The sequence below is a fragment of the Candoia aspera genome, chromosome 1 (assembly GCF_035149785.1).
Source record: "Candoia aspera isolate rCanAsp1 chromosome 1, rCanAsp1.hap2, whole genome shotgun sequence".
NCBI lineage: Eukaryota > Metazoa > Chordata > Lepidosauria > Squamata > Boidae > Candoia > Candoia aspera.
The window spans coordinates 78,220,534-78,244,116 of NC_086153.1; positions in this window are offsets into that span (position 1 = coordinate 78,220,534).

Below are 23,583 nucleotides of genomic sequence, written 5' to 3' on the forward strand. Positions count from 1 at the left end.
GGTTTCCAAAGAAATTCCGTAGAAAATATTAAGTCAACAAAGGTGGGAAAGTTGATTGAAGATCAGTGGCTGGAAAAGGACAACATTAAGTGCTCATTTTAGTTTACTCTTTGTATACTTGCAATATGGCTAAGACTGCCTTATCTGAGGACTTGGAGGTTCCCATTGAATTGCAAGGGAATTAATGAAGAAAAGTGGTGTGGCCTGATAATTGATAGAAAATTAAAGAAATGCTGCTTGCCAGCCACTCTGCATTGAGCCCAAAAGCTCTTCCGCTTTGCTGCCTTCCTTGCCTTTCAAAACCTGGCCTTGGCTTTCAAGTTCAGCATCTAACTAGGCCCACCAAAACATGAAGCCGAAAAAGCATCAGCAACATCCTCTGCCCACAACTCTGTTACAGCCATAAAAATTGTCTTAATCAAAATAAGCTTTTATGGTAATTCATAAATACAACTAATAATCTAATTTCTTTATATCTGATCAAATGCACCTGAGTGAACCCACTCAGTTGAAAAGTGCTGGGATTGTATGTTGTACCAGTGATGGCCCCCTCAGCCATGTATCCTTCTGGACAGATGATTGTATTCAGTCTAAAGGGATATCAGAGAAGAGTCTTCTAGGTAAAAGGATGGATTTTTTTGCAGGGGGGGAGAAGTATACTTTCTTTTTCTTTTTTTTAAATTATAACTGATTCCAAAATTTAATAGACTGAACCTAAAGCTGGAAAAATGAAAAACAGCACAATCAAACTTTATTTATTCCCCCCCCCCCCCGAATTTCGAGGCCACCCAGTTCCATGGTGATTCTGGGTGACTTACACTGTTTTCTTTTAATTTTTTTTTAATTGTATGTTAAAGAAAAATAATACAGCTGACCAGAAGACAGAACCCAAAACCAAAGGGATTCAAGTGTCATCTTAACCCACAGCCTGGGAGAACCACCAGGTCTTTAACAATTTGCAGAAAATCAGAAGGGTGGGAGCATTACAGATCTCTGAGGGGATATCATTCCACAGGGCAGACGCCATCACCGAGAAGGCGTGTTTCCTGGGTCCTGCAGGGTGAAATTGCTTAATTAACATGTAAGCAGTATTTTAAGTGTGGCTGCACAGGACCTGCAACAATTAAAATTACTCTGAAAATAAAAATTGCAAAACTTATTTCATCTGTTGATTAGACATGGAGAAGCATTTGAATACTTCCTGTCTGTCCAGGGTTCTTTCTCAAAGGAGAAGGCAGGAGAGGAGAATATGAAGCCTGGGTTGCCTGTTATGTCCCCAGGCTTGGGTCAGGGAGTAGAAGCTAAAGCAGAACCAGTCCCTGGAACATCTTTGGAGTTGGTAATTTCAGGCTGGGATCCACAACCTTGGAATCATAAGCAGTGTCAAGCTGCCAAATGGAAAAACAGTGGGCTAAACAGCAGAACACCAGATTGTAGGGTTAGGTTCCTTGGGAGAAACAGCCTCCTTGCTAGTCAGAACTATGATGAGTGAAAATTGAGCTGAATTGCTGGGATCTTTAGAAAGTAACATCAGATGCATGTACCCCCAGCTTGGATTCTGTGACTATTTTCTTGGATATCTTTATCTATCATCTCTCCCATCCATCCATCCATTCCGACTATTCTTATGGTGGATACAGTGCTTCTTGACTTTGGATTTATGGACTGGCTTGAATAATTCTTTGTCTCTTGTTTGTAGGACTGTTTTTCTGGCTCTTGAATCTATTTATTTATTTATTTATTTTTCAGATTTCTGTCACTGCCCATCTCCCCCAAAAGGGGACTCTGGGCGGTTTACAATAAAATCAGAATTAAGGCATATAAATTACAATATAATAGACCAATAAATAAAGATAAAATAAATATAAAATCCAAGTGGTGAAGGTCTTATTCGTTGGGGAGAGATCTATGGTATTGCCACCCCCAAGAAGAACTGGTGCCCCCCCCCCCAAGCGAGGTGGCAGAACCAGGTCTTCAAGTCCTTCTGGAAGGCCGGGAGTGAAGGGGCCTGCCTCACCTCCGGGGGCAGAATGTTCCAGAGGGCGGGTGCCACTGCAGAGAAGACCTGCCTCCTGTAATTCCCTTACTGACGGGGTTCGTAGCATGCCCTCTCTGCATGACCAGGTGGGACAGGTCGATGTTAAGGGGATGAGGCAGTTTCTCAGGTAACCTGGTCCCATGCCATGTAGGGCTTTAAAGGTCATAACCAACACCTTGAATTGGACCTGGAAGCATAATTTAGTGATCAGACTCTCCACTCTCTCTTGAACCTAGAATCTCCCTGAGATTTATTTATTTATTTATATTTATTTATTATTCAAATTTCTATTACCGTCCATCTCCCCCGCAAAATTTTCAGTATCTTATACTGAAATCCATCCCCTACCCATCCATCCACCAAAACCTAGATCTGTCATGTGAACAGTAGTTTCCACAAGAGCAGAATCACAGTTACATTAAAAAATGAGAGGGATCCTGCTGACAGGGCCGCAACTAGGGTCTGTGTCACCTGGGGCAAACATGGATTCCACACCCATTTTGGCGCCCCCCCCCCCCAGTGCTCATTTTGGCACCCCACCAGCATGGTGCCTGGGGGAAATGCCCCGCTTACCTCCCCTAGTTGCGGCCCTGCCTGCTGGCAAGGTAGAACTTGTGAAGAGTGACACTGTTGTAGCAGTTTTTGAAGGTCAGCATGGATTTCTGACATCAGATGGCATAGAAAGGAACATACTTCATTAAAAGCATTAAGATTTTGGGGTGTGGGTGTGTGAATGAGATTGGGTGTGAGGAAAACCAAGATCAGGTTCCTATTCATTCAGTTGTAGAATCCATTGGGTAGCTTTGTGCCAATCCCCATTCCCCTCTTATGAGATGTTTGTGAAGATTAAATTAAGTGGCACCTTCACTGAATGCTGCCTTTCAATTCTAGAGAAAATGATGGCCATGCATGTAAGAAATCTTTTCTACTTTAAAATGTTTATATTCCTCAGCTAATGAGCATTTGATTCATTCCTTAATGTAAATATATTTTCAGATATCAGGTAAGAGCCTATTCACTTTATTGGATTTTTTAAATGCCTTATTAGATAGAGCAGACTATCTTAAATGCTTTAATTAGTTAAAGGAGCCACCAGGGTATATATGAATTCTTCCTTCTAATCTCATCAGATCCACTTTTCAAGTCTGGAAAAAGCTGGAGACAGATTTACCCAATCCTTGCTGGCCCCATTTTTGTGGCCTGTTAACTAACAGTGGCAATAGAATGCTTTATAAAACTGAAATGTTATTTTCTTTCTGCCAAAAGCTTGTTTGGCTCACATAAATTCTGCCCATTTATTGGCATTTTATCTCTTGGCCAGTGTCTCACAAATGCAGAATTTGCACTCTTGCCAGCAAATGCTTGTGTTTCTCTGAAAAAGCAGAAGGCAGCTTTTACGAGCAACCCCAGACCTTTAATTCTAATTATCTTCTCTTTCTCTCTCTTTCTCTCTCTTTCTCTCTCTCTCTCTTACACACACACAACACTCACACACATGTGGATGCAGCTTTACAAGCTCTGAGTGCTCAGGCTTCTGGAAATTAAGCTATAAACATTTCCTAGGGATACAGATGTCAAAATGTACTGCATATGCCAGGAGGAGTGCACAAATATGCACACACAGCAGTAGGGGCTGTGGGTCGGAAATGCTCACACAGAAATAATAGGTATTGCTTAAGAGTTCATCAGGCACAAAGCATTGACAGAAATGGAACATTTGTTGAACATTTAATATTTACTAGGGACCTGAATTTCAGTTCATCTCCAATGAGGTGGTGAATTCCTGTTTCCTGTTCAAGCAGAGGATGAAGAGACACTATCATTGGTGGTTTAATATGGATTCCTGTACTGAGCAGGGCACTAGGTGGCAAAACCTAACTAGCTTTGGCTGACTTCAAAAAACTAGGCAGGGTCAGTTCTTGTTGGTACTTAGATGAGAGACCAGCAGGAAAATCTCAGGGCTGTAGGCTAAACTGGAAAGTATTTAAAACATCCCAGAAAAAGGCAATGGGAAATCATTTCTACACTGTTGCCAAGGAAACTAGGTGGCTAGGACACTGAACTTTACTCAGAGGGGTCGTAACTAAGCAATGGGTTCCATTCAATGCCCTCAATGGCCCATTTCAGCCCTGATTCCATGATTCCTCCTACCATGTCACTTTGTTCCTTAAAATGGTGCATTTGTGTAGCAGGACTGGCATTAGGGGGTAATCCTCATCAGGTACTTTCAAGGGGCCATGCCCAAGAGCTGCCTAATCTCCTGATCTCCTTCTTTGCTGCCACCACCTGCAGACTAGCCTCTCTGACTAAGTGTGGGAGATAGTTCTCCTTGAGGGTCTCTGTAACTAGGGGTGGGGTCAAGCGGGCTTCGTTCAGAGTGGTGTAATCTTGACTTTTCTTTGCCAACCATCTCTACCCCAAAAATGTTCTGGAGTTTGCAGTAGCTTATATGTTGTTACTCCAGGGTTCTTGATCTGCCTTCAGATTCACAGTGTGAATTCTGTACATACTGTACACATTTTATTTTCTGAAACACAGAACAAGACCTGCTACAGCAGAAAGAAGAGCAGAGGACAGGGATTTTGGGTGCAAATTAAAGGAGAGGGAAAGTTCCTATGTACATATGAATAACATTAGGGCACTTCCACATTTTGGTTATGAGGGAGCCTTCAAGACCCAGGAGGCTGCTGGAGTGTCAACTGATCTTTGAGCACAGAAGGAGCACAGAAAGTTTAGATTGTTATGAAAAATGCATTATCTGACATACAAGCCAAGTGAGGCTTCCTGGATTCCTTTTCCCTGGACTCACTATTTAGCCTGATCATCACAACCAAACCTAGTGAAACATAATGAATCTGAGTCCTAGATATTAGGCAACTGCAGTACTGTGGTAGTATGTTATTAGAGAAGCATATTTTAGGTAAGGAAGGACAGGCCGTGCTATAAACATGTCATCTAGTCTGATGTTCTCTCTTTAGGCAATTCCTCACTCTGGCCTAAGTTGCTTCTCTCCTGTGCTGCTCCTGGCTGATTCTTAAGTCAACTTCAGACATTATAAACTGGATCACAGTGGGTGGGCAATGGGGTTTGTGCTCAGTCCAGACTTGGGCCACTACAAGGCCAGACTGGTTGTTCCCCTGCTTCTTGCCTGTCCTATCTGTGCAGGGAAGGCCAGCCTTGCTGGCTTGCTCCTCTGAGGACCAGTCTAACAGTGTCTGCCTTTTCCTTTTAGAGATTGCTCCTTCCTCACTAGTTCCCATGCCTTTCCTATGCTTTCCTGGATATTTGCAGACATGGATGCCTTCACACCACCTCCCCACATCAACTCCTTTGACACTAAAGCAGACCATTTCCTCTTCTTCATTTTCCTCTTTATAGTAGCACCATTGCTCTAATGTTAAACCAATCAAAGCAACTGGAGAACAGGCAGTTCTTTGGTTCCCACCTTCCTCTGGAGGTCCATGACGCTTTGTAACAAGGAAGAACTGATAGTTTAGCTTCATACAAAGTAGCAACAGCCCTAGGTTGCAACTTAAAGACATTTTTTTAAAAATGGAAGGGAAGGGAAGCTTTGAAGTGGGCAGTGGGTGGGAATGCAAGGGGAGCATGCTTTCCCCAGCCTAGGCCGAAACTAACAGGGCACCCACTGGAGATTTAAGTTGAATGGAGCATGAGCTTCTAGGGTTGACAGTGGTCCATTGACTTAATGGGCCATTGCTCAACAAGAGCAACTGTTCACCAGCAGAGAATATTGTAGCCTAGGATGAAATGGTTGCCCAGGGCAGCAAGTGCCCCCTGGAAGGGAGAGGGCATCTCAGGCACTGCAGCCAATTAATGCTGGGGCTATTACTAGCACAGAACAAAGGACTGGAGATGATCTATTCTGAAGGGCTTAAGACAGTTTGGGTGCGAAAACAGTTTTGAACAGAAGCTGGAAAACAAGACTGCAGGATATATTTACAATTGTCTGGAAATGGGAGGAGGAAGAGGAGGTCATCTGTACTTGCACTCAGGAAACAGTGAGTGGTCCATATTGGTGTGGGGCAAGCAGAAAGTGTTGATATGCCCTCTGCCTTTGGATGAAACTTTGTAGCATAGCCTGACAGCCCATCCGCCCAGCCAGTTTCCCCTACACTAGTATAGGCCACTAACTGCTTCTCAAGAACAAAAATACACAATAACAACATCTACTTGCTTCTCCCCCACTGGGAAGGTGACTTCTCATCTTTTTTCTGATATAAATCAAAAGTTTGGTCAGCTTGGTCTAGTGGTTAAGGTGCTGGGCTAGAAACCAGGAGTCTGTGAGTTCTAGTCCTGCCTGAGGCATGAAAACTGGCTGGGTGACCTTGGGCCAGTCACTCTCTCTCAGCCCAACCCACCACACAGGGTTGCTGTTGTGGGGGAAATATGAGGAGGAAGCAGTATTAGGTATGTTCACCACCTTGAGTTCTTTATAAAAATAATAAAGGTGGGATAAATATAAACAAACACACAAATAAATAAATAAATACTGTTTTCCAACTTGTGTCAGGACAAGCAGCGCTGTCTGATTCACCTGCTTTGTTACATTTCATTGTAGGTATTGGCTACTGTGCACTGTGGCAGGATCACCCCCCCACACCCCAGTCTGAGCACCTGTGGTGGAATGCAAACTTGCTTTGGGAGTGGGGAAAGGATGAACAAACCATTAAGGGAGGAAGAGGTTCAAAAAAGGTTACTCAGCAGGGTCCTTGGTGCTCTCTGAGCCTTCTTGTTTTCTTGCAGACGTTTTGTTGCTGGACTAGGCAACACCTTCAGTGCCTCTGAAGATGTGGCACTGAGATGTTGCCTAGTCTGGCAATGAAATGTCTGCAAGAAAACAAGAAGGCTCAGAGAGCACCAAGGACTCCACAGTTCAACCCTGAGCTACAAATATTCTCTTTGAAAGATTACTTAGTCACGGGAGAGAAACAAAGCATGAAAAAGAAACTCAAACTAACTCTGTCTTGATCTTGTTTGGTATAAGATGTAGTAGAGAGAAACACTGACAGATTCTATTATTATATCTTATAACAATAAAGAGCATTTCTGAAACACATGCTGCTCCTGTTTCAAGACCTTACCTACCTCGAAGGACTGTATCTATCTGTCTTTCTGTCTGTCAGTCAAACTTGAATGCCACCTGACTCCCAACACCTCTGGGTTAACTTCTGTTTTCTGTTTTGTTTCACCAGTATAATGGTAAAAGGCTCAACTTAAAAAAAAATGTTATTAGTTCATTGATGGAACAATGAAAGGCGGGACTGCTTCCCCCCCACCCCCTCATCTTTTTTACAGGATTTATAATTTCATCACCCACCTTTTCCCTTCTTTTTAACTAAGTGAAATTGACAAGAGTGTTGCCAGTTTCTCCCCCAAGCCACAAGGAAAAAGGGTACAACTGTGGAGGCTTCTTTCTTTTCGTTTTAACTGTTCCACTGGTAGGTGAGATAGGAAGTTATCAAGTGCAAGGAGGAGTCAACAGAGTGGGTCTGAAACGGAAGGTCTTTCAATGCAGGCCACGTGTCCTGAAAGTACATGGAAAAGACATGATTGCTGCTTGCTTTCCTGGCACAGATGGGAGAGGAAGGCCACCATTTGGAGGCTGTGATAAATGCAGTTGGGACTGAACCCTGGACTATCACTGTGGCCAAAGAGAAGGAAAGGGCTGAAATCCAGAAAGAGATTTTTTTAAGCTGTCTTCATTCCTTCCAGTTTACTCATGGGAGTTAAGCAGCTGGAGGCTATAGTGCAGAAAAGCCTTTAAGTGAAACCCCAAGCAGCATAAGCACTCATACATTTTGTGGGTGGGTGTGCATGTGTATAATTTTCTTCCTTTCTCATAATTCAGCAGATGATGATGAATCTCTAGAGTCAGTGCACAATGAGGAAGTCTGTGCTATGGTAGACATCTGCACCGGTCCCTTTTTAAGGTCAGCATTGACAGGACCTGTCTACTTAACAGGTATATTACCTCACAGCTCCTTGTTTCTCAGGCAGAAGCAAGAACTTGATTCAAATCTGTGATTCTTTTGTGAGCCTTCATTAATGGGTATATATCTCTTTTGCCTCTTGAAATTCTGCTTGTTTAATGGATCTGTGGGTTTAATGGAGGGCAGCAGAGAGAACAGGGAGGAAAATCCATTCTCAGTTCACAGCATACAAGAAAAATGCAAGGTAGGTTAGCAGAATTAAAGAATGTAATACCATTTACAAGGCTAACCTGATAAAATCAACCACAGCAAAATTTGGATTTACCTCCACTAGAAGTAGCTGATGGAACTTGAGTTGGGGGGTCCGAGTTTATGGAGCTTAGAAAGGGGTCTGTGGTGGCCAAGGAAATCAGCAACAGGCAAGGGATTATACCTTAGTCCAAAGGAAGTGATTACCTCTATATGGGTATAGAGAGTGAGCCTGACACTGTATCTGCCACCCTCCATTTGTTCTTGCAAATATAACAGGTTTAATCAAACCAGATATAACAGAGCCAGCATTCCTGGTTCTGCCCCATTCACTTATAAACCATAGAGGATAAAGTCTAACTAGTAGTAACAACAGCATGGGTGTAAGGGATGTTGAACCATTCGCCTCTCAGGCCTTACCCGGTCACAGTTTGCTTGTTTGGACTTTCTCCTTCCCACTAAACAAGTGAACTAGGTGTGAAGAAAAAAATGACTGGTGCCACAGACTGAAAGGAGGAAAATATGGGTGTGGACATGCACATGTGTGACTGCAGTTCCGCTTCCCTCCACACTGTGCACTGTGAATGGAGTAAAAATGTGAAAATTAACCTATCAAAACATACTTTTTAATATGTTTTGGAAGTATGCCTACCAAGAAGAATTTTGGTTTTATTTCAGATTTGATTTCTAAAATTCTCTGAATAGTACTGTGTATTTCTTTCCAGTATTTTTGAGTTTTTTTTTTTTTTTTACATGTCCACAACATATGGTAAAATCTTCCTTCTGTCTCATGGCATTTCCAACATTTTTACTATATCATTTATACTGTATATCTTGGCAATTATTGACAGAGTTGTGTACCATCTATAAAACATTTGGTACCAGTTTTCTTACAGTGAATTTTATGGATTTGTCCCATAATTCTTCCCATTGTTTTATTGTGATGGTTTCTTTAAAGATTTGCTTTTCAGACATTTTTTTATTTGTTCTTTTTCCGTGTCATATCTGACTAGCAGTTTATATACCTAGTAGGTGGTCTTGATTCTGCATGAATAAAAAAATATCATAATTAACTAAGATAGATGTTTATGGTGGTATGGATAAATTTAGCACAACATTGGAAAAAAGATATATTTAGATAAATATATAATGATATATATAGATATCAGACTGGGAACTTAAATTTGGAGAATATGCATTAATGGCAAAATTAACAGCATATACTTACGACAGAAATCTAGCCAAATTTAAGTAGGTATGGCTTGCTTACATACTATATATTATGCAGCAAGGCAAATATAAGTATCTAGAGTATGGTTTTTAAGGGGAAAAAAGCTGACAAAAGAATTGAAATTAGAGACACACAAAAATGTTTAAATGTCTGTAAATATTGTACATTAGTTGGAGTGCTAATTAATTAGAAATTAGAAACTAGTTAGTTAGAAATGAGAAATATTCATCTATAAAGTTTTTAGTAGTTTCATCTTCTTATGTATTTTTAAACACCAAATAGTGGAGATTTTGGCATTTAGCTCAGAGATTCAAATTCTTACATTGTTAAAATAATTTAAGGTACTTTAATGTAATGTAATGATTCTTATGGTTAATCTCTAATCAACAATATACTGAGCACTAACTGTTCAATCTTGGTAATTCCTTTGTCTACTTATAGATACTGTATTTCTGTACCATTTTTTTCTTTTTTCATTTTGAATTTCTCTTTTTCTTGCTTGCTCTTTCTTTTTTCTTTAAAAAATGATTAATAATTTTTTAAAAAGAAAACCTCTTCTGGCCTCCGCACATCTTGGCCTCTATTTCCCTACCTCAGATGTCCTCTCCTTGCCTCCTTCATGCTATGGAATCTTCTGCAGCTCCACAATGAATCATATACAGTAATTAATTTGTTAATTAATTTATTGAGCAGGGTCAGAAATAATGTTGGCCGGAAATTGTGGGAGCTGCATTTCCTACCTATCTGGGATATATTCAGTTGAGGTAGGCTGCCCTTGGTTTGACAGACAATTAGATGGCTATTGACCCTTTTCAGTCCTTTAGCCGAGCAAAAATCCATTTTTCAGGCTGGCATGTCTCCCTGCCATTTGTTATTCTGAAAACAGATGTCAGATATAACAGGGATGCTCCATAAGTGTCAAACAGGTGCTCAGTTTCCATTTCTGGTGGGAGGCCATCTCTGTGGAGCACTTGCATCATGCTTCAGGTTTTCTACAGGAAACTGTGCAGTGAAATGCCTGCTCCTTTCTTACATGACCCAGGGAATATCCTTACCAGGACTTTGAGCCTAACGATGAACAGGAATGACTGTTTCATGTGACAGTAATTGAGGTCATGTTCTTAATCCAGGGTTAGGCAAACTGGTGCCTCGTTACACCAATATTCGTCCTGAAGCTCCTTCGGTGGCCACCAGACTCCCTGTCCTGCCTGGCATATTAAAGGATTCTTTTACTAAAAGGTAAACCAGAATAGTAAAGGTAAAGGCTTCCCTTGACATGAAGTCCAGTCGTGTCCGACTCTAGGGGGCGGTGCTCATCTCCGTTTCAAAGCCGAAGAGCTGGTGTTTGTCCGTAGACACTTCCGTGATCATGTGGCCAGCATGACTGAACAGTACGCCGTTACCTGCCTGCCGAAGTGGTACCTATTAATCTACTCACATTTGCATGTTTTCAAACTGCTAGGTTGGCAGGAGCTGGGACTAGCAACGGGAGCTCACCCTGTCACACGGATTCGAATCAGAATATTGGAAAGCAAATCACCAACCTCTAGCATCATATTTATTTGTAGGAATGCCAGTGGACCCCACAAAGCTCCTACTGGGATGGCGGAGAGCAACTAATTTCCTTTCTGTTAAAAAAAAAAAAAGTTGTGAGACTTGCTGTGCCTACCATGATAGCATCTCATGAATAAGCAAATCATCTAGGGCAGCATAGGAGCCTGCAAGATCTGCTGTCAAAATGACAAAAACAGCATTGTGCTGTCATAATACAAGCTTTGCCCCTTTTGTATATGTGTGCATCAGCAAAATGCTGCTTTTGCTATTTACCCTCTCTCCTCTGCAGATGCTGCTCTGTGGCAGCCATTTTCTGAGTACTCCCAACACTGAGAGTTATATTGATTGTGGCCAGATTCAAATGCAATCAACAAATAAATGAATGGTTTCAAAATCTGAAATGTGCCCCGGCCCAAAAAGGTCTCATATCCCTTCCTTAATTATTCTCTTCACAGCTGTTTTTGCACTGCATGTTCTTAGAATTATTTTAATTCATGTATTTATAGTGCTATCGGTGGCATTGTGGTTTGCAGAGTACAGGACAGATTCCTGTGCCAAGAAATTTACCGTCTAACGTCCTGATGCTGTCAGTTCTGCTCAGCAGTCCGTATTCACTTGATGTTCTTCGCACTGTAGGCTAGAGGGCTGGCATCAGCTCAAGATGAAAAGGAACACGTCTGGCAAAAGAGAGACTGTGCCACTGTTGCACCTTGGAAATGATTGGGAGTTGGAGCATGGAAGTGGGTGAGAGAGAGAGAAAGCCAGTCTATTGAATGTCACAAATAAAATAATCTTTCTTTTCCTAAAACAAGAAGTAGAAGAGAGGGAAGCAGAAATAACAATAACAACAACAATAACAACAACACATTGTCTATGCGATGATGTTCTGCCAGGTGTCCAAGCAGTGATCAGGTACTTAGACAATTGGTTCTTTTAGATCCAGAGACAATAAGCATGCCAGTGGATAAAGAAACTTTAAGCTTTATTATAAACTTAAGCAAACAGATTCAAACAGAAACATAGTTTCGGCAGATTAAACAGAAGCATAAAAAGCATAACATACCAAGCAAGTTGATACCCATAGGCTGTCAGGAGCCCCTTAACAAGGACAGTGGAGATACCCGAGGGTGGCTCCATTTCCACAGCACCCAGCGCTCAGGTCTGTGCAGAATCTCCCAAACTCAAAAGACAATCCTCAGGTTTTTATCAAAGTCTGGCCCTAAAACCTCGTGGCCCTGTTTCCATGGTACCGAGGCTGCATGACCCGACCTTGACTAGGATGGTTCCCAGGGTCTGGAGCACCTGTTTAATCCAAGAGCCTGGGAAGCTATACAGATAAGCTAGTGCTTAACAAAAGCAATCTTGGGGTTTTCTCTTCTCCCCCACATTTCAAACAGAAATAAAAACAAGCCAGCTAAACATTAGTATAACTCAAAATAAACTCTAAGCATCTTCGTGTGAAGGAGAAAATCAAAATATGTCACTTAAACTCCTCGAAATACAATGGTCTTCCCTGTTGCCACTACAGATGGTGCAAGATACATAGTCCTTTTTTGTTTTAATAAACCAACCCAAACTCCAATGGGAATGGACAAATTTGTGGCATAGGTACAACAAAGATGATAAAAGGTGGCAGCTCCTTTCACATTTCTTAAAGTAGTAAATTCTGGAAAATAAAACAAGAAAAGTGGTACCTTTGGCCACCCTGTCTGCTAATTTTCTTTTGGGTGACAGCAATTGCAATTGCTTTTAAAGATGAACATTTGCTACTGTAGTAGCTTCAAGTGCTTCATCTGGAGCATACATATTCAATGGATATTGATAGACTATTAGATGCTTTTATATGAATCTATGAGAGCCAGTCTGGTGTAGTGGTTAAGGCATCAGGCTAGAAATTGGGAGACTGTGAGTCCCAGTCCTGCCTGAGGCATGAAAGCCAGCTGGGTGACCTTGGGCCAGTCACTCTCTCTCCGCCCTAGGAAGGAGGCAATGGCAAACCACTTCCGAAAAACCTTGCCAAGAAAACTGCAGGGGCTTGTCCAGGCAGTCTCTGAGAATCAGACACGATTGAATGATTAAAAAAAAAAAGAATCTATACTGTATAATATCTTTTTGTTTGAAAGGATTCTAACAATTTTCAGACCTTTATAAACAAAGGTTGTGGTCTATATTTTATTCTCATGTTATGAAATTGCTTAAATGCAGTCAAGATTTCCTCCAATATTTAAATCAAAGAAATAAATCAGGATGTTAGAAAATAGCTAGATTGCGTCCTATGAGATAATTTATTCTTTGTAAAAGACTGTACACATAACTGCCTAGAAGAATAGTCGGGTAAGGACAGAAAATAAATGATCACAGAGTGCTGCAGAAGTAGACCTGTGCCAGCCAACAGGGCAGGCCCGAGCTTGGCATAGATGGACAATGCCACTTTGTGACACTTTTTAGCATTCTTCTTCCCTCCACCAAACCCTCAGTTTTTATAACAAATACATCTAAAACAGAATGCATCTTCCTTAAAGAGGAAGGTGTAGATTATTTGAAAAAGAGGCCAGATCTTGCAGAATGGGAAGATAATATTGTTAAAAAATCTATACAAGGGAAATCTATGTAAGAAAAAAAATACAGCAAAGGATTTCTGTAGGCTTCTCCCTTCAAATAGATCTGTCAAGGAAAATTAGCAATCAGAATATTGTCAGTCAAAAAGTAAACTGATAGGTCAGGGCTGGAAGCTGTAGTATTTTCTTCTATTTCTTGAAGGGGGGGGGGGCTGTGATGAGTCCTTAAGTTTCCAGTAGAGAACACAGAAATGCCAGTGGTCATAATAGGGTATTAAAACCCTCAGTTCCTCTTCTTCCCCCACCCTGGTTTCCAATCAGAGTCCCAGCCACTCACCTTCCATATTCTGCCGCTTCAGTTTTTCTGTGTTCCAGGAAGTTGTAGCTTTGTGCTTTATTACAGCAAACAGAAATATTTCCAGGATTATGTACAGCTGTGCTCTTGAACCTGTGACATTTAAAGGGCAATAGAATACTAATGAGTCTAATAAAATAGAAAAACAGCTTTACCTAAGTCAGGATAAGAGCAGCTTCCCTCTCCATCCCCTTTTTTTTCAGCAGTCATTTTGACAATAGTCCTTGAAAGGGATCTGATTGAATGAAGTGATCGGGACAAAGATAAAAGGACTTTTTTTTAAATCACAGGACTGCCCAAAAAAGAAAAATTACAATGTATAGTTTTTAGTGTCCAACAGGAATTGGCATCGATATCTTTCTTGTTTACATCATCATCATCATCATCATCATCATCATCATCATCATCATCATCATCATCATCATCATCTCTTCTAAATGGCATCGCCCTACCATTTTTCTAAATGTACTTTCATGCTTGAGAATACAGGTAGTCCTTGTTTAGTGACCACAATTGGGACTGGCCACTTAGTCATTAAGCAAAGTGGTCACTAAGTGAAACTTCCTCTGTGCTTATGATCTTACTTCAGATTTCCTTTGCTTTACAGACCTGTGTAGGCTGTAAATGAGAGGATTGGTTGCAAAGTTTTTTTGTTTTTTTTCATCACCGTCGTAACTGCAAACGGTTGCTGTATGAGGCAGTCGTACACTGTAGACAAATCATGGGCAGAGAAGAAAGCCAAGGAAGAAAACTACCTGTTCTCTTCCCATGTTGTCTTAGGAGAAAAGGAGGGGACAGGTAAAGCTGCATGGCTTTTTTGCAGCTTAGAAACATGCAGATATAGATGTTCTGGTCAGCATAGGAATAAGCCCAGTTCTGTTGGCCTTCCTCCCCACTGACTTTTTAAAAAATATTTTCAATACACCTTGGATGTGCTTGCTGTGTAGCACCTCTTTACAGTTGGTCCTGATTTCCCAGATACTGGTTCACATAGTCTAGAGCTAGTGGAAAAGCTACTATAACTAGTGGGAGAAATTGTGGAAGTCAGGGCAGGCTAAATTGTGATATGGATCTTGCAGTCAGCACTAAAGCTCTCCAGCTGTGCACTAAAGTTTGCCCCCAGGTTAATGGAATAGGGATGGGGATTAAAAAAGAATTAGGAATCCACACTGAAGAATATTTTTTTATTTAGCAACTGTGGCAGAATAAGGAGACATTATGGAGGCATTAGAGAGCAAGGGTTGATGCCTGCAGGGAGCAAATGCATATTTTCTCATCCCTTGAACTGCCCATACCCAAATGTCTATGTCTGTACAGCTATTTAACCTTCCAGCAGTTTAACCTGTTACATTCAGTCACCCCCTGTAGATTTAATTTAGCTGACTACTATTGTTGAGTGAAATTTTAAGTTCAACGAGTTTCAAGAGCCATGGTTTTTTTTAATGTAGGCCAAGCATGCTAAACATGTTGAAATATTTTGTATGAGTTAGAGAGCCTTTGCAAGGTTATGCAAAGCTGTAAGGATACAAGGGAAGGATTGTTTTTTTTCTCTTTCTTTCTCTCTTTCAGGATTAGTTCAAAGTGGTCAGAAACATGTTCAACATGTTAAAAATATATTTGGATGGATCTGCTTTCACAAAGGTGTTCATCTCAACACAATGAATATGATAACCCATAAAAACCTCAAATAAAATGAGAGCATCAACGGAATAAATGCTTACTTCTTTTCCTTTACATATATGTTATTAATGTCATGGTCTTAAAAAAATCCAGTGTGATGGAACAGGGAATTAGTACTCACCAATAAATACTGAAGTTCCATTGTCATGTCTGCCAATATATGTGAGAGGGCCTAGAACTAAGGCAACTATTGTAAAACTAAATGATATGGACTTAATATACTGAAAGAAAAAGAGGCATGGGGCATGAAAGTCACAAGATTAAACTGAGTCACTAATGGGATTGTTTTCAAAGAAGGCAAGATTGGAATATACCAACAGTATGAAAAGGTGAAGACTTAGTTTATATTCCATGCAGAGATTCTATATGCATTGTACCAACTTGTTTTTACTCATTTTATACATTTTTATCCCACTAAGGCCAATTTTGTACTCCATTAAAAATGGGTAACTGACATGCCCTTGATTTAATTAGTAATCCCACAGAAGTTTTTAAATAAAACTATTAACTAATGCAAATGCAATCTGAGAGAACTAAACACCCTCTTGGGATTACTTAATACTGCATTCAAAGTACCCTTCCCAGATCCAGCTGTGTATGCCAGACTAGCCGGGTGCTATAAAGCATCTTTTCCCCATCACCAAGGCCATAAAGAGTATTTCCAGGTGAGACTTAGGTTTTCAGAGGTATCTTTCTCTGGCAAGAATGGTTTCTGGAGGCAGCTGGCCTTGAGATATATTCCAATGCATTCTGAGGTCTGGGATTTAGAAACTGTTTTGAGGATAATTTTAATGGAAGATGCTGGCATCATCTGGGACCTCAGCTTTCTGGAATTCTTTATTAGAGTGGTGGTACCCATTTATGGAAAGTATATTTCCAGAACAAGTGGGTGCTAGCTTAGTACAGCAGCCAGGCAGTGGTCAGAATCATTGACAGAAAGGATCATGAGGTTGGTCAGTAAATGTTTATTTGCATGCCTGTTCTCCAAAAGGCAGTCACTTCCGCAGAGCTTTATATACCACAAAGAAACAATAGCTTAGTGGATAACCTGTTTTGCTTTCAGGAGGAATGGTTGCCATCCTTGGTAACATGAATGACCTAGATCCTTTCCCCAAAAGACAGGGACCTTTGGAACTTTGGTAATAGATGGAATATTCAGGATAGCTTTTTTTTTTAACTAGCCTTCTTTAGACCCCATATAGTTGCAGAGTACATAACACCACTGCTCAGAGTCACATGCAAGTGACATGCACAGCTATATTAAACAAACAAACAAACAAATAAATAAAACCATCCAAAGTCAACAGTACTGATGAGACTCTAGGAATGCAATGTAAAGTATGCCTGAGGAATGGTTGACTTTATAGGGTGGAGGTTGATAAAATGTTCATTCTATCCCCAATAGAGGGCCCTGCCTAATGAAAGCAACCCTAATACTAGGCCCTCTCAAGGGGTCAAAACAAAACAAGCTTCAAGACCCAGCTGACTTCAGGTATTATAAGAACTGTTTGTCTCTCTCAATAGATGGTAAGAAATCTCATGATTAGGTTGTGATTTTACTAACTCTGGGGGTTTCCCAGCCAGCTGACTGTTGAGGGTTAAGAAGCCAGTGAAAAAGTTGGTCCATAAAGAATATGGATCTGAACCCTATGCCACATCAAAGCTCATGTCAGCTGAGAATTCAAGACAATCTTTTTCCACTTTCTGAAATTTATTCTTAGTTTTCCAACACACATCTCCCATGCACTGTATTTTATTCTGCCAAGCCAATTACAACTCACCTTTTCTGCAGGGGTTCTCTTTTAGCATGCTGGCAGGTGATACGTATGAGTTCAGAGCTGCAATGAGGTTCTGGTATATTGTTAGGACTGAACCTATATCACAGGATTTTCCACCATCCTAGAAGAAAGATTAATTCTGGAAAGTAAAGTAGGAAGCTGGACCTACATGTGTGTTTATAAGTATGTGCATGTTTATATGTAATGATGTATATGTACACACAAACACTTGTACATGTAAACATGTACTATACACATTCTAACATGTATATATGTGTGCATGTGTGTGTTTACACATATATATTTCATTTCTAAGGCTGCCTAATTGCCAAGCATCCTTTTAACTGTAGAGAATAAAACATGGTGGAAGCCCCAGGATATGTTGGCTGGGGATTGTAGGAGAAATATGGTGATGGTTAGAACAATATCCCTCCTCCCTTAATTACTTTTCCCAGGGGAAATAAAATTGTCAGCTCAGCCATAAAACATTTTGACACAAGAATGTTGATTAAACTCTGAAAAGTTACTAGCAGGTGGGAACAGCTCTGGGAAGAAAGGCCGCTAGGAGATAACATTTAGAAGAATGGCACATTGGAAAGTAACTAATTCGGAGAATACAGTCTTTGTTTACTGCCTTTATATTATTATCTCACAGCCATTACCTCACTAAACCCATACTATGTTGTCATATCCAATCAAATACCTATTGCTATACTCAATCATATGTTCTCAATCATATGTAAAACCTATATAGAGGGGTTGCATCCTGGCCCACTTTCAGGTTTGGTTTTGCTGCCTCAGCTACCATAATAAACAATTTGTTCTTCAGTGGGATTGTGTACTGGTCCCTGTTTTAAAAACTCGTGGGAAAACTGGTGAGAGAAATTTCCCCTACAGGAATGAGCTCCAGGGTCCTTCAGTTTGACCTGCAGACATGAACCTGCTTGAAAAAGACACTTAAGTTATGGCTAGTGTCTGGCATTCTGTCTTTATTTTGCAGAATGACACGATGTAACAATGATCAAGAGTTACCAACTACAGGAAAAAGAAGAGAAGGCAAGTGCAAGGTGAGAGAAAATCAATAGTTATTCTTAGATCCCATTATTCTCTCCCTCGGAGAGCTCCCACTACTCCTAATGGGCATTCTTGACCTTTGCTAGTACATTCAGTTGGGAAAAATATATGAAGATAAGAATCAAGGATTAATGCTATACATCTGGACTTACATAACTTTGCTTAAAAATAGAGATCCAAAATGAGCTATAAATTCAAGGCAAATTTCAGAAAACCATGTTATTGTTACTATTATATCTGTGTATCATCTTTCCACTGGGAGTTGAAGCTGGCATAGATATAGCCATTCTCCTTATCTTCCCCACATAATAACAACCCTGTGAAGTAGGTTGGTCTGAGAGATAGTGCAGTACTTCAATCTCACGGCTAAAATGTATGATGATTGTTATTCTTCAGTTGGTTTTAGTGGGCATCAGAGAAATCCATGGACACTGGATCTTAGATGCCTGACCCAGAATGGCATTCATAGTTTGACCTGGTTACAGTATGACTTACAGTTTTCAGGGAATGGTCAAACAAGTCTAGATGAGTTGTACATTCAAAATAAGTAAAGCTTCAATCACACCATGATGGTGGCCATCTTGGCTTGTTTGACCATACTGTGCAGAAATCCCACCTTTGTACATTCCTTACAGGCTTTCTGGAAACATCTGAAGCAAAATATGGGATCAGATGACAATCTGATCAAACAGGGCTTAAAAAAAAAGAAAACTAGATCAAAAACATTGTAGATGTAAAAACTGGTGGAATAGGTGGGAGCAGAGAACTTTCCTGGTTTCAGGGCAGAACTGAGTAAGTGCAGAAAAAAATGTTCTTGTGAACTTTACTCTGTCCCCCCTGCCCCCAATCCTGGCCTACTGAGATTCTCTAACCCTTTTTTTATCTTGACTTGATTACTAAAAATACTATATGTTGCGTAGCACAATTTGATACCTTAATAAAAATTGCTTTTTGAAGGCTTGATAGATAATCTTTCTACGTTAACCTTGTATAACTGTCATTTTTGGATTTAGGAAAAAAAATTCTTCTTACAATGAGCTGATTAGAGATTGAGTGCAGATTTCTCTCCTTTTACTTCCAAGGTGTCATGGGATCTGATTCATTAACTTGCATCATGTAGAGGTATTTGAACTGAAGTGGCCCAGTTGAAATGGGTTTATAGTCTTTAAACAGACACACATTTGTGCTCTGGGCCTGTGTCTGAGCCATGAATTTTATTGCCATATATATGGATATTATGACCTTTTGGTCTCTTCTACTGCATATCTCAAGAAGAAGCAGAGGCCGCAGGGAAAATGTTCCTTGTTTCACCACCTAAATTTAATATCAAAGTATTTTTCTTAACATTGTTAGACATGTTCAATGGATCTATGTAATCTTCTACATTTTTTTATTTAGTGGAGCAATTCACTGTGATGCTTACAAATAAGATTTTTCTGCATTCTTAACAGTACTAGATAGGAATTAGTACACAGTCCCTATATACTGGCTGGCCTGTTTCCACATGTATGCAATGAAGAAACACATCTCTAATTGCCAAGCCCACTGGTCAGAGTTGGAAATTCTGTGTACCCACAACTGCTTTCATGCTAAAAGTTTCCCTTTCTTATACCCCTTGCCCAATCCTTTCCCTTGGCCACATCCCACACCAATTATTTCAGTACTGTAAATCTGCTGATGGCCTGGGTATAACATATAACACCCCCCTAATGTTTCTGGGTAGTGGGGTGGAGGTGGGGACTGGAACTACCAAGATAGCCATTTTTATACTTCATAAATTTAGCCAATTTCCCTTAGCAGTCTAGTTTTTTGGATACTGGAGCTATGACCTGGTCCCTATTTCTTTAGGTTTGTAGGTTCCTGTGTGTCTGCCTCCTGCATGTGGGTATTTTTTGTATCAGTGTAAAACAGGAGAAAAAAAAACCTATTTGAAATGTAAACTTCAGGAAGCTTAGCTTTTTCTCTTACAGGGTTAATAAAACAATGCAAACTAGTTCATTTTGCATTAACCCTCCTCTAGAAGTGGTAACTCCATTCTGTTTGTTAGCCATCTAATCCTGCATGAATGTAATCTATGTTTATATCATATTATGGGCCCGGAGCTGCTACAATGGCTATTAATTATTCAATATCTGATGTATAAGTTCTCGACACAATATTAATGGGTAGAAAATCATAACACCAATGAATAATTATTCACCCTGAAACACCTTTGCTTCTGGCCTATTCAATCTTTTGAAGGTACTTCAGGCATATTAGGTACTCGCTAATGACCTTCTATAGATGATGTAAATCTTCCAAAAGAGTAACTACAGTTTTCTTAAAGGTCTGTGATTCGATGCATACATCAAAAGTGGATAGCATCAAGGTAAATGTGATAAGAATGTTCTTATCTGAACTTGGGCTAAGAGGAATTGCCACATGGGATGTGATCAGGGTTCCTATCTCCTCCAATAATTTCTAACAATGGAATGACAGGCAGAAATTCAAGAGGTACAGAACACTATTGCTCTATCTCATTGCCTTTTGTTTGGAGGGTGGGGTGGAACCTTCCTAATACATTTCTGAATGTTATGCAACTCATAAAGGCTAGTCAGTGTGGCAGGTAAAGTGTAATGCTGATGTGTATCTGTTACCAACCATGGAACACATGCTTAGTCCCTTTCATACTATAGCATAATGATCTGAAAACTGTTTCTTTGTAGTTTAGTCCCTACTAAATATTTCAGGCACATGGAAAGGTCCAGTAATGTAACTGGCCTCGTCCGTATAACATCAAATGATTGGGATATTTATATACAGGATCATTCCACAGAGAGGTGGCCCCTGTTTTTATATGTAAATAGCAGCCTTAAAAGGAGTAAAATGTCTTGCTTTAATCCAGAGGTAGCATAGAAAATATATAGAGTGGTGTTTCTCAACCTCAGTGAGACTTGTGTGGACTTCAGCTCCCATAATTACCCAGCCAGCCACACACATTAAAATTCCTGAGGTCGAGAAACACTGATATAGAGGAAAGCCTTGATGGACAGAAGGAAGATCCATCACCAAAGCAATAAGCAGAAAAAGGAGGCTTGAGCCCAGACCAAGAAAGAGTTTTATGAAAAAGCCTCAGACAAACCCCCCTCCCCCAAATTCATATGAAGATGAAGGAGGAAGGGCAGCACATTCAGACTTACAAGATTCTGTCACTGTACTAATAAAAGTAGTTTTATGCCAGCACAGTGTCTGTTTCTTAGTCTGGTCTACTTTATAGAGCTGACAGGTAGGTTTCTTCTCGGGGCCTACTTCAAATTTTATAAGCAGGGCTTTCATTGTACAAAGGTGTCAGAGTAGCCAATGATAAAATGTCAGCAATACTGGTTTGGCCCTGTCACAAGATATCAATGTATGAGAAAGAGGCTATCATATCAATGTATGAGAAAGATCACCTCCGCCTCATTAGTTCCCCCAGGATATTCTCTATCACCTAAGTGCTCCCTCTTTCTTCCTCTGTTTCTGAAAAGACAGGCACTGTGTGCATTTCAGCTGCCCACCATTTTCTTTTCCTAAGCACACCTATGGAGTCTATCTGGCTGAGAGACTTTCCTGGAAATAGAGATGATTCTGAAAATGTAAACCTATTTGTGCAGCCTGTCAGCTTTATTTTGCTGAAAAGAATCTAAAATTTTAAACTGGGGAACTGGGAAGATGGGCAGGCCCCAAGTAATGATGTTGCATATCCATTCTGAGCCCAGTGGCCTCTAGAAAGGCATTTCTGGGGTCTGTCAGCTATTTCAGCATTCTCCTTTGAAGGTTTAAGTGAAGGAGGTCAGGAACACTTTCTCCATCTCCCTAGGAGCTTCTGAGATTTATTCTTTCTGACATCTGACATTGGACACTGGAAATAATTAGAAAGAAGCACTGAAAAAGGAGCGGGCTGAGAATCTGCTGGATGTAATTCCTTTCCAGTCCTTGGATATGGGGAGGAGCTTACGCTAGCTTTGGAGTCAAATAAAGATTTTTTTTCTCCCCAGCCAAGGCTGTCCGAAGGAGAAAAATTTCAGATGTGCCTGGTTTCTGCAGCTTCTATGACTCAGATATAGGTAGAACTGTGCTGCCTGGAAACAAATAATTAGAAAAGATGGTTCCTTATTGCAAATGACAACTTGAGGCCTTATGTGTGGCAGTTTTTGCTCAATACATTGAATGCGTGCAACACACTGTTCCATTGCATTATTTTTACCTGTGTGAAGACTTTTAAGAAAAACAAGGAAAACAGCAAACATCCATCATGCAATACTTTGGTAATTATAAATCAAATCTCCATCAAAATGGCAATAACCCAATCTTAGTAGTTTATGGCAGAATGGTCACTTTTCTTTCTGAAAAGGAAGTAGGCGAGGCTACTTCAATGACCTTGCCTCCTTCACTGGAGAAGACACTTGGACAGCATCCTTGACAGCAATTCAAGGCTTTCTGTCTCTTGGGATTTCAAAATTGAAAGGATCCACTGCATTTTTAATCTAGAAAACTAGGCTGCTGATCCACTGACCTTCAAATTATGGCTGTACTTAAAAACAGCTCCTCTTCCTTTATATTCCTAACTTCAAAGATGTTTGTTAAACTATATTATAGAAGGAGCCATGAAAGTTACAATGATGCTCTACTAGAGAGCACCTAATGTTCACAGAGTCCATGGGGTGAGTTTATTGGAACATTTAGATAAGAAAGGACAGATCATTTTCAGTTTGCTACAACTGGTTATCCTGGGAGTTTACTGCTAGAGAATAACTCAGTAACACCTTAATGTTTTCATGAAATATGCCTTTCACTGATCCCCACAAAGTCAAATACAGCACCCAATGGTTTCCATATTCTGAGAATGATATTCTATAATTTAGATAAAACTAATCTGGTAAGAGTTATCCCCACATGTAAGTGGACCAAATTTTTATCTCAGCCTTTCATGTAGATTGTTGATGATTGTCTAGTTATATTCAACCATCCATTCTATAATACTAATGGAGATATAAATCTCTATCACACACATGTTAAATTTGACTGGTTGCCTAGAGCTGGACTGGCAACAGAGCCATGGACTTTGTTTCACTGACTTTCTGCCTACTCAAGCAA